The sequence below is a fragment of the Schistocerca gregaria genome, chromosome 4 (genome assembly GCF_023897955.1).
Source record: "Schistocerca gregaria isolate iqSchGreg1 chromosome 4, iqSchGreg1.2, whole genome shotgun sequence".
Taxonomy (NCBI): domain Eukaryota; kingdom Metazoa; phylum Arthropoda; class Insecta; order Orthoptera; family Acrididae; genus Schistocerca; species Schistocerca gregaria.
In genome coordinates this window covers 13,457,567-13,469,914 of record NC_064923.1, presented here as the reverse complement: position 1 = coordinate 13,469,914, position 12,348 = coordinate 13,457,567, and the positions used below count along the sequence as shown (strand labels likewise).

Sequence of the window (12,348 nt, the reverse complement as noted above, 5' to 3'; positions counted from 1 at the left end):
CAGACTGTCCCATCCCACCTTATGCTGTACCGCTTTGGCAAATGCTTTATCTGCGCCATTCGCCTTAATCACATCTGAGAGTAATTCTTAATAAAACGCCTCTCGCTAATTGTTAGTCATCCCAGATACTGTTTGCTATAAGGCCACGACGCGCAACTGATATCCAAAATTCGTCTGCCTCCTGTGAGGATCGAACTCACGACCCCTGGTTTACTAGACCAGTGCTCTGCCACTGAGCTAAAGAGGCGCGGCCTAGCGGTACTTTTGCGTACTTCATCCTTACGGTCGTCTGGATCATCAGACTTCAGCTGACAACACTTCATATTACCGTCTAATATTTGCACCTATGGCGACCCATTACTGCTTGCCTACACATCTGACACGTAAAGGAAGTGCTCTCCAAATAACACCACTTGCATTTCAGAACATGTCTTTCACACATGTCTACAAAATCACCTTCACCTTCAAATACAGTTTCGTAGCGACTGACGGAGACGTAGGCAAAGTTTAAAGTTGCTATTTCCATTACATCACGTTAATCAGAAAAACGGTAAGTTACATCTGCAGAGGAACAAAATTCCGTTCCTCCCCACGTGGGGCTCGAACCCACGACCCTGGGATTAAGAGCCTTATGTTCTACCGACTGAGCTAGCCGCGCTGCCTCGGTGAGTATATGCCGGTTAGCACGTCACACAGTACTCGTTTGGGTTGATTGGTCCCATACAGAACCTCCCCATGTTGCCTAATGTTTTCCTAACGTCACACTCGTCACGTAGTTCACTTTTATTTCATAATCATTTCTGAGAGGTAACAGAATTGCATGACAACCTGCAGAGCTAGTTTCGTCAAAATTAACACACATACTTGATGTGACTCATAAGCCGAACGAGTTACTTTCCGACGTTATTTTAGATGTGCAAGTGCCAGTCAAAAACACGCGGCGACGGCAATATGCAAACCAATTCGCTAGTTAACACCGGTCTTGTTGTGCGTGTTTCAAGCTCAAGAGCATCTCCAAGCAGAAAATGGTCAACAGCAACGTTCACACGGTTTCGTACTGCTCAAGTGCTGCACTAAAACGGTATGTTTCTTTTTCATATCTGGAAAAACACGACCGAGAGAGGAATCAAACACGCAATCTTCGGATACGAAGTCCGACGCCTTATCCATTAGGCGACACGGTCACTGACAAACAAGTGGAACTTATATACGACTCATCTCAAAACGCTCACACCACTGAGGAGTTGTGTTTTCGTTTTACACAGACGCTGCCCCTTGCTCTTTCCCACCCATTTGATACATTCAACCTGCTACGAGACCTACCAAATATAGACTGGGAAACTAAACCACACACTTTGTGCATTCGGAAATGTAAGGCAGGGCGTCCCTCGCCGCATTTGCTACGATGTCCATTTGCTACTTCTGCAGAAGTGGCGGCGGCGACGACGACGACGACGACGACGACGACGACGACAACCGCGGAAGGCTCTGAGATATGTGAGAAATACATCTATAAAATATATTTCAGACTGTCCCATCCCACCTTATGCTGTACCGCTTTGGCAAATGCTTCATCTGCGCCATTCGCCTTAATCACATCTGAGAGTAATTCTTAATAAAACGCCTCTCGCTAATTGTTAGTCATCCCAGATACTGTTTGCTATAAGGCCACGACGCGCAACTGATATCCAAAATTCGTCTGCCTCCTGTGAGGATCGAACTCACGACCCCTGGTTTACTAGACCAGTGCTCTGCCACTGAGCTAAAGAGGCGCGGCCTATCGGTACTTTTGCGTACTTCATCCTTACGGTCGTCTGGATCATCAGACTTCAGCTGACAACACTTCATATTACCGTCTAATATTTGCAGCTATGGCGACCCATTACTGCTTGCCTACACATCTGACACGTAAAGGAAGTGCTCTCCAAATAACACCACTTGCATTTCAGAACATGTCTTTCACACATGTCTACAAAATCACCTTCACCTTCAAATACAGTTTCGTAGCGACTGACGGAGACGTAGGCAAAGTTTAAAGTTGCTATTTCCATTACATCACGTTAATCAGAAAAACGGTAAGTTACATCTGCAGAGGAACAAAATTCCGTTCCTCCCCACGTGGGGCTCGAACCCACGACCCTGGGATTAAGAGCCTTATGTTCTACCGACTGAGCTAGCCGCGCTGCCTCGGTGAGTATATGCCGGTTAGCACGTCACACAGTACTCGTTTGGGTTGATTGGTCCCATACAGAACCTCCCCATGTTGCCTAATGTTTTCCTAACGTCACACTCGTCACGTAGTTCACTTTTATTTCATAATCATTTCTGAGAGGTAACAGAATTGCATGACAACCTGCAGAGCTAGTTTCGTCAAAATTAACACACATACTTGATGTGACTCATAAGCCGAACGAGTTACTTTCCGACGTTATTTTAGATGTGCAAGTGCCAGTCAAAAACACGCGGCGACGGCAATATGCAAACCAATTCGCTAGTTAACACCGGTCTTGTTGTGCGTGTTTCAAGCTCAAGAGCATCTCCAAGCAGAAAATGGTCAACAGCAACGTTCACACGGTTTCGTACTGCTCAAGTGCTGCACTAAAACGGTATGTTTCTTTTTCATATCTGGAAAAACACGACCGAGAGAGGAATCAAACACGCAATCTTCGGATACGAAGTCCGACGCCTTATCCATTAGGCCACACAGTCACTGACAAACAAGTGGAACTTATATACGACTCATCTCAAAACGCTCACACCACTGAGGAGTTGTGTTTTCGTTCTACACAGACGCTGCCCCTTGCTCTTTCCCACCCATTTGATACATTCAACCTGCTACGAGACCTACCAAATATAGACTGGGAAACTAAACCACACACTTTGTGCATTCGGAAATGTAAGGCAGGGCGTCCCTCGCCGCATTTGCTACGATGTACATTTGCTACTTCTGCAGAAGTGGCGGCGCCGACGACGACGACGACGACGACGACGACGACGACGACGACGACCGCGGAAGGCTCTGAGATATGTGAGAAATACATCTATAAAATATATTTCAGACTGTCCCATCCCACCTTATGCTGTACCGCTTTGGCAAATGCTTTATCTGCGCCATTCGCCTTAATCACATCTGAGAGTAATTCTTAATAAAACGCCTCTCGCTAATTGTTAGTCATCCCAGATACTGTTTGCTATAAGGCCACGACGCGCAACTGATATCCAAAATTCGTCTGCCTCCTGTGAGGATCGAACTCACGACCCCTGGTTTACTAGACCAGTGCTCTGCCACTGAGCTAAAGAGGCGCGGCCTAGCGGTACTTTTGCGTACTTCATCCTTACGGTCGTCTGGATCATCAGACTTCAGCTGACAACACTTCATATTACCGTCTAATATTTGCAGCTATGGCGACCCATTACTGCTTGCCTACACATCTGACACGTAAAGGAAGTGCTCTCCAAATAACACCACTTGCATTTCAGAACATGTCTTTCACACATGTCTACAAAATCACCTTCACCTTCAAATACAGTTTCGTAGCGACTGACGGAGACGTAGGCAAAGTTTAAAGTTGCTATTTCCATTACATCACGTTAATCAGAAAAACGGTAAGTTACATCTGCAGAGGAACAAAATTCCGTTCCTCCCCACGTGGGGCTCGAACCCACGACCCTGGGATTAAGAGCCTTATGTTCTACCGACTGAGCTAGCCGCGCTGCCTCGGTGAGTATATGCCGGTTAGCACGTCACACAGTACTCGTTTGGGTTGATTGGTCCCATACAGAACCTCCCCATGTTGCCTAATGTTTTCCTAACGTCACACTCGTCACGTAGTTCACTTTTATTTCATAATCATTTCTGAGAGGTAACAGAATTGCATGACAACCTGCAGAGCTAGTTTCGTCAAAATTAACACACATACTTGATGTGACTCATAAGCCGAACGAGTTACTTTCCGACGTTATTTTAGATGTGCAAGTGCCAGTCAAAAACACGCGGCGACGGCAATATGCAAACCAATTCGCTAGTTAACACCGGTCTTGTTGTGCGTGTTTCAAGCTCAAGAGCATCTCCAAGCAGAAAATGGTCAACAGCAACGTTCACACGGTTTCGTACTGCTCAAGTGCTGCACTAAAACGGTATGTTTCTTTTTCAGATCTGGAAAAACACGACCGAGAGAGGAATCAAACACGCAATCTTCGGATACGAAGTCCGACGCCTTATCCATTAGGCCACACGGTCACTGACAAACAAGTGGAACTTATATACGACTCATCTCAAAACGCTCACACCACTGAGGAGTTGTGTTTTCGTTCTACACAGACGCTGCCCCTTGCTCTTTCCCACCCATTTGATACATTCAACCTGCTACGAGACCTACCAAATATAGACTGGGAAACTAAACCACACACTTTGTGCATTCGGAAATGTAAGGCAGGGCGTCCCTCGCCGCATTTGCTACGATGTCCATTTGCTACTTCTGCAGAAGTGGCGGCGGCGGCGACGACGACGACGACGACGACGACGACGACGACGACGACGACGACGACAACCGCGGAAGGCTCTGAGATATGTGAGAAATACATCTATAAAATATATTTCAGACTGTCCCATCCCACCTTATGCTGTACCGCTTTGGCAAATGCTTTATCTGCGCCATTCGCCTTAATCACATCTGAGAGTAATTCTTAATAAAACGCCTCTCGCTAATTGTTAGTCATCCCAGATACTGTTTGCTATAAGGCCACGACGCGCAACTGATATCCAAAATTCGTCTGCCTCCTGTGAGGATCGAACTCACGACCCCTGGTTTACTAGACCAGTGCTCTGCCACTGAGCTAAAGAGGCGCGGCCTAGCGGTACTTTTGCGTACTTCATCCTTACGGTCGTCTGGATCATCAGACTTCAGCTGACAACACTTCATATTACCGTCTAATATTTGCAGCTATGGCGACCCATTACTGCTTGCCTACACATCTGACACGTAAAGGAAGTGCTCTCCAAATAACACCACTTGCATTTCAGAACATGTCTTTCACACATGTCTACAAAATCACCTTCACCTTCAAATACAGTTTCGTAGCGACTGACGGAGACGTAGGCAAAGTTTAAAGTTGCTATTTCCATTACATCACGTTAATCAGAAAAACGGTAAGTTACATCTGCAGAGGAACAAAACTCCGTTCCTCCCCACGTGGGGCTCGAACCCAAGACCCTGGGATTAAGAGCCTTATGTTCTACCGACTGAGCTAGCCGCGCTGCCTCGGTGAGTATATGCCGGTTAGCACGTCACACAGTACTCGTTTGGGTTGATTGGTCCCATACAGAACCTCCCCATGTTGCCTAATGTTTTCCTAACGTCACACTCGTCACGTAGTTCACTTTTATTTCATAATCATTTCTGAGAGGTAACAGAATTGCATGACAACCTGCAGAGCTAGTTTCGTCAAAATTAACACACATACTTGATGTGACTCATAAGCCGAACGAGTTACTTTCCGACGTTATTTTAGATGTGCAAGTGCCAGTCAAAAACACGCGGCGACGGCAATATGCAAACCAATTCGCTAGTTAACACCGGTCTTGTTGTGCGTGTTTCAAGCTCAAGAGCATCTCCAAGCAGAAAATGGTCAACAGCAACGTTCACACGGTTTCGTACTGCTCAAGTGCTGCACTAAAACGGTATGTTTCTTTTTCATATCTGGAAAAACACGACCGAGAGAGGAATCAAACACGCAATCTTCGGATACGAAGTCCGACGCCTTATACATTAGGCCACACAGTCACTGACAAACAAGTGGAACTTATATACGACTCATCTCAAAACGCTCACACCACTGAGGAGTTGTGTTTTCGTTCTACACAGACGCTGCCCCTTGCTCTTTCCCACCCATTTGATACATTCAACCTGCTACGAGACCTACCAAATATAGACTGGGAAACTAAACCACACACTTTGTGCATTCGGAAATGTAAGGCAGGGCGTCCCTCGCCGCATTTGCTACGATGTACATTTGCTACTTCTGCAGAAGTGGCGGCGCCGACGACGACGACGACGACGACGACGACGACGACGACCGCGGAAGGCTCTGAGATATGTGAGAAATACATCTATAAAATATATTTCAGACTGTCCCATCCCACCTTATGCTGTACCGCTTTGGCAAATGCTTTATCTGCGCCATTCGCCTTAATCACATCTGAGAGTAATTCTTAATAAAACGCCTCTCGCTAATTGTTAGTCATCCCAGATACTGTTTGCTATAAGGCCACGACGCGCAACTGATATCCAAAATTCGTCTGCCTCCTGTGAGGATCGAACTCACGACCCCTGGTTTACTAGACCAGTGCTCTGCCACTGAGCTAAAGAGGCGCGGCCTAGCGGTACTTTTGCGTACTTCATCCTTACGGTCGTCTGGATCATCAGACTTCAGCTGACAACACTTCATATTACCGTCTAATATTTGCACCTATGGCGACCCATTACTGCTTGCCTACACATCTGACACGTAAAGGAAGTGCTCTCCAAATAACACCACTTGCATTTCAGAACATGTCTTTCACACATGTCTACAAAATCACCTTCACCTTCAAATACAGTTTCGTAGCGACTGACGGAGACGTAGGCAAAGTTTAAAGTTGCTATTTCCATTACATCACGTTAATCAGAAAAAACGGTAAGTTACATCTGCAGAGGAACAAAATTCCGTTCCTCCCCACGTGGGGCTCGAACCCACGACCCTGGGATTAAGAGCCTTATGTTCTACCGACTGAGCTAGCCGCGCTGCCTCGGTGAGTATATGCCGGTTAGCACGTCACACAGTACTCGTTTGGGGTGATTGGTCCCATACAGAACCTCCCCATGTTGCCTAATGTTTTCCTAACGTCACACTCGTCACGTAGTTCACTTTTATTTCATAATCATTTCTGAGAGGTAACAGAATTGCATGACAACCTGCAGAGCTAGTTTCGTCAAAATTAACACACATACTTGATGTGACTCATAAGCCGAACGAGTTACTTTCCGACGTTATTTTAGATGTGCAAGTGCCAGTCAAAAACACGCGGCGACGGCAATATGCAAACCAATTCGCTAGTTAACACCGGTCTTGTTGTGCGTGTTTCAAGCTCAAGAGCATCTCCAAGCAGAAAATGGTCAACAGCAACGTTCACACGGTTTCGTACTGCTCAAGTGCTGCACTAAAACGGTATGTTTCTTTTTCATATCTGGAAAAACACGACCGAGAGAGGAATCAAACACGCAATCTTCGGATACGAAGTCCGACGCCTTATCCATTAGGCCACACGGTCACTGACAAACAAGTGGAACTTATATACGACTCATCTCAAAACGCTCACACCACTGAGGAGTTGTGTTTTCGTTCTACACAGACGCTGCCCCTTGCTCTTTCCCACCCATTTGATACATTCAACCTGCTACGAGACCTACCAAATATAGACTGGGAAACTAAACCACACACTTTGTGCATTCGGAAATGTAAGGCAGGGCGTCCCTCGCCGCATTTGCTACGATGTCCATTTGCTACTTCTGCAGAAGTGGCGGCGGCGGCGGCGGCGGCGGCGACGACGACGACGACGACGACGACGACGACGACAACCGCGGAAGGCTCTGAGATATGTGAGAAATACATCTATAAAATATATTTCAGACTGTCCCATCCCACCTTATGCTCTACCGCTTTGGCAAATGCTTTATCTGCGCCATTCGCCTTAATCACATCTGAGAGTAATTCTTAATAAAACGCCTCTCGCTAATTGTTAGTCATCCCAGATACTGTTTGCTATAAGGCCACGACGCGCAACTGATATCCAAAATTCGTCTGCCTCCTGTGAGGATCGAACTCACGACCCCTGGTTTACTAGACCAGTGCTCTGCCACTGAGCTAAAGAGGCGCGGCCTAGCGGTACTTTTGCGTACTTCATCCTTACGGTCGTCTGGATCATCAGACTTCAGCTGACAACACTTCATATTACCGTCTAATATTTGCACCTATGGCGACCCATTACTGCTTGCCTACACATCTGACACGTAAAGGAAGTGCTCTCCAAATAACACCACTTGCATTTCAGAACATGTCTTTCACACATGTCTACAAAATCACCTTCACCTTCAAATACAGTTTCGTAGCGACTGACGGAGACGTAGGCAAAGTTTAAAGTTGCTATTTCCATTACATCACGTTAATCAGAAAAAACGGTAAGTTACATCTGCAGAGGAACAAAATTCCGTTCCTCCCCACGTGGGGCTCGAACCCACGACCCTGGGATTAAGAGCCTTATGTTCTACCGACTGAGCTAGCCGCGCTGCCTCGGTGAGTATATGCCGGTTAGCACGTCACACAGTACTCGTTTGGGGTGATTGGTCCCATACAGAACCTCCCCATGTTGCCTAATGTTTTCCTAACGTCACACTCGTCACGTAGTTCACTTTTATTTCGTAATCATTTCTGAGAGGTAACAGAATTGCATGACAACCTGCAGAGCTAGTTTCGTCAAAATTAACACACATACTTGATGTGACTCATAAGCCGAACGAGTTACTTTCCGACGTTATTTTAGATGTGCAAGTGCCAGTCAAAAACACGCGGCGACGGCAATATGCAAACCAATTCGCTAGTTAACACCGGTCTTGTTGTGCGTGTTTCAAGCTCAAGAGCATCTCCAAGCAGAAAATGGTCAACAGCAACGTTCACACGGTTTCGTACTGCTCAAGTGCTGCACTAAAACGGTATGTTTCTTTTTCATATCTGGAAAAACACGACCGAGAGAGGAATCAAACACGCAATCTTCGGATACGAAGTCCGACGCCTTATCCATTAGGCCACACGGTCACTGACAAACAAGTGGAACTTATATACGACTCATCTCAAAACGCTCACACCACTGAGGAGTTGTGTTTTCGTTCTACACAGACGCTGCCCCTTGCTCTTTCCCACCCATTTGATACATTCAACCTCCTACGAGACCTACCAAATATAGAATGTGAAACTAAACCACACACTTTGTGCATTCGGAAATGTAAGGCAGGGCGTCCCTCGCCGCATTTGCTACGATGTCCATTTGCTACTTCTGCAGAAGTGGCGGCGGCGGCGGCGACGACGACGACGACGACGACGACGACGACGACGACAACCGCGGAAGGCTCTGAGATATGTGAGAAATACATCTATAAAATATATTTCAGACTGTCCCATCCCACCTTATGCTGTACCGCTTTGGCAAATGCTTTATCTGCGCCATTCGCCTTAATCACATCTGAGAGTAATTCTTAATAAAACGCCTCTCGCTAATTGTTAGTCATCCCAGATACTGTTTGCTATAAGGCCACGACGCGCAACTGATATCCAAAATTCGTCTGCCTCCTGTGAGGATCGAACTCACGACCCCTGGTTTACTAGATCAGTGCTCTGCCACTGAGCTAAAGAGGCGCGGCCTAGCGGTACTTTTGCGTACTTCATCCTTACGGTCGTCTGGATCATCAGACTTCAGCTGACAACACTTCATATTACCGTCTAATATTTGCACCTATGGCGACCCATTACTGCTTGCCTACACATCTGACACGTAAAGGAAGTGCTCTCCAAATAACACCACTTGCATTTCAGAACATGTCTTTCACACATGTCTACAAAATCACCTTCACCTTCAAATACAGTTTCGTAGCGACTGACGGAGACGTAGGCAAAGTTTAAAGTTGCTATTTCCATTACATGACGTTAATCAGAAAAAACGGTAAGTTACATCTGCAGAGGAACAAAATTCCGTTCCTCCCCACGTGGGGCTCGAACCCACGACCCTGGGATTAAGAGCCTTATGTTCTACCGACTGAGCTAGCCGCGCTGCCTCGGTGAGTATATGCCGGTTAGCACGTCACACAGTACTCGTTTGGGTTGATTGGTCCCATACAGAACCTCCCCATGTTGCCTAATGTTTTCCTAACGTCACACTCGTCACGTAGTTCACTTTTATTTCATAATCATTTCTGAGAGGTAACAGAATTGCATGACAACCTGCAGAGCTAGTTTCGTCAAAATTAACACACATACTTGATGTGACTCATCAGCCGAACGAGTTACTTTCCGACGTTATTTTAGATGTGCAAGTGCCAGTCAAAAACACGCGGCGACGGCAATATGCAAACCAATTCGCTAGTTAACACCGGTCTTGTTGTGCGTGTTTCAAGCTCAAGAGCATCTCCAAGCAGAAAATGGTCAACAGCAACGTTCACACGGTTTCGTACTGCTCAAGTGCTGCACTAAAACGGTATGTTTCTTTTTCATATCTGGAAAAACACGACCGAGAGAGGAATCAAACACGCAATCTTCGGATACGAAGTCCGACGCCTTATCCATTAGGCCACACGGTCACTGACAAACAAGTGGAACTTATATACGACTCATCTCAAAACGCTCACACCACTGAGGAGTTGTGTTTTCGTTCTACACAGACGCTGCCCCTTGCTCTTTCCCACCCATTTGATACATTCAACCTGCTACGAGACCTACCAAATATAGACTGTGAAACTAAACCACACACTTTGTGCATTCGGAAATGTAAGGCAGGGCGTCCCTCGCCGCATTTGCTACGATGTCCATTTGCTACTGACGACGACGACGACGACGACGACGACGACGACGACAACCGCGGAAGGCTCTGAGATATGTGAGAAATACATCTATAAAATATATTTCAGACTGTCCCATCCCACCTTATGCTGAACCGCTTTGGCAAATGCTTTATCTGCGCCATTCGCCTTAATCACATCTGAGAGTAATTCTTAATAAAACGCCTCTCGCTAATTGTTAGTCATCCCAGATACTGTTTGCTATAAGGCCACGACGCGCAACTGATATCCAAAATTCGTCTGCCTCCTGTGAGGATCGAACTCACGACCCCTGGTTTACTAGACCAGTGCTCTGCCACTGAGCTAAAGAGGCGCGGCCTAGCGGTACTTTTGCGTACTTCATCCTTACGGTCGTCTGGATCATCAGACTTCAGCTGACAACACTTCATATTACCGTCTAATATTTGCACCTATGGCGACCCATTACTGCTTGCCTACACATCTGACACGTAAAGGAAGTGCTCTCCAAATAACACCACTTGCATTTCAGAACATGTCTTTCACACATGTCTACAAAATCACCTTCACCTTCAAATACAGTTTCGTAGCGACTGACGGAGACGTAGGCAAAGTTTAAAGTTGCTATTTCCATTACATCACGTTAATCAGAAAAACGGTAAGTTACATCTGCAGAGGAACAAAATTCCGTTCCTCCCCACGTGGGGCTCGAACCCACGACCCTGGGATTAAGAGCCTTATGTTCTACCGACTGAGCTAGCCGCGCTGCCTCGGTGAGTATATGCCGGTTAGCACGTCACACAGTACTCGTTTGGGTTGATTGGTCCCATACAGAACCTCCCCATGTTGCCTAATGTTTTCCTAACGTCACACTCGTCACGTAGTTCACTTTTATTTCATAATCATTTCTGAGAGGTAACAGAATTGCATGACAACCTGCAGAGCTAGTTTCGTCAAAATTAACACACATACTTGATGTGACTCATAAGCCGAACGAGTTACTTTCCGACGTTATTTTAGATGTGCAAGTGCCAGTCAAAAACACGCGGCGACGGCAATATGCAAACCAATTCGCTAGTTAACACCGGTCTTGTTGTGCGTGTTTCAAGCTCAAGAGCATCTCCAAGCAGAAAATGGTCAACAGCAACGTTCACACGGTTTCGTACTGCTCAAGTGCTGCACTAAAACGGTATGTTTCTTTTTCATATCTGGAAAAACACGACCGAGAGAGGAATCAAACACGCAATCTTCGGATACGAAGTCCGACGCCTTATCCATTAGGCCACACGGTCACTGACAAACAAGAGGAACTTATACACGACTCATCTCAAAACGCTCACACCACTGAGGAGTTGTGTTTTCGTTCTACACAGACGCTGCCCCTTGCTCTTTCCCACCCATTTGATACATTCAACCTGCTACGAGACCTACCAAATATAGACTGGGAAACTAAACCACACACTTTGTGCATTCGGAAATGTAAGGCAGGGCGTCCCTCGCCGCATTTGCTACGATGTCCATTTGCTACTTCTGCAGAAGTGGCGGCGGCGACGACGACGACGACGACGACGACGACGACAACAGCGGAAGGCTCTGAGATATGTGAGAAATACATCTATAAAATATATTTCAGACTGTCCCATCCCACCTTATGCTGTACCGCTTTGGCAAATGCTTTATCTGCGCCATTCGCCTTAATCACATCTGAGAGTAATTCTTAATAAAACGCCTCTCGCTAATTGTTAGT

General features: G+C 46.3%; 8 non-coding genes across 8 annotated transcripts; all 8 read right to left on the bottom strand.

The window, feature by feature from the left end:
- Positions 1 to 175: 175 nt before the first annotated feature.
- On the bottom strand, positions 176 to 247 carry Trnat-agu (transfer RNA threonine (anticodon AGU)). Its single transcript has one exon. It is a non-coding gene; the product is annotated as a tRNA-Thr (tRNA).
- Positions 248 to 1,700: 1,453 nt separating this feature from the next.
- On the bottom strand, positions 1,701 to 1,772 carry Trnat-agu (transfer RNA threonine (anticodon AGU)). The gene has a single exon. It is a non-coding gene; the product is annotated as a tRNA-Thr (tRNA).
- Positions 1,773 to 3,231: 1,459 nt separating this feature from the next.
- On the bottom strand, positions 3,232 to 3,303 carry Trnat-agu (transfer RNA threonine (anticodon AGU)). The gene has a single exon. It is a non-coding gene; the product is annotated as a tRNA-Thr (tRNA).
- Positions 3,304 to 4,774: 1,471 nt separating this feature from the next.
- Trnat-agu (transfer RNA threonine (anticodon AGU)) lies at positions 4,775 to 4,846 on the bottom strand. The gene has a single exon. It is a non-coding gene; the product is annotated as a tRNA-Thr (tRNA).
- A 1,453-nt stretch (positions 4,847 to 6,299) lies between these two features.
- Positions 6,300 to 6,371, bottom strand: Trnat-agu (transfer RNA threonine (anticodon AGU)). Its single transcript has one exon. It is a non-coding gene; the product is annotated as a tRNA-Thr (tRNA).
- Positions 6,372 to 7,840: 1,469 nt separating this feature from the next.
- Trnat-agu (transfer RNA threonine (anticodon AGU)) lies at positions 7,841 to 7,912 on the bottom strand. The gene has a single exon. It is a non-coding gene; the product is annotated as a tRNA-Thr (tRNA).
- Positions 7,913 to 9,375: 1,463 nt separating this feature from the next.
- On the bottom strand, positions 9,376 to 9,447 carry Trnat-agu (transfer RNA threonine (anticodon AGU)). The gene has a single exon. It is a non-coding gene; the product is annotated as a tRNA-Thr (tRNA).
- A 1,437-nt stretch (positions 9,448 to 10,884) lies between these two features.
- Positions 10,885 to 10,956, bottom strand: Trnat-agu (transfer RNA threonine (anticodon AGU)). Its single transcript has one exon. It is a non-coding gene; the product is annotated as a tRNA-Thr (tRNA).
- Positions 10,957 to 12,348: the final 1,392 nt, after the last annotated feature.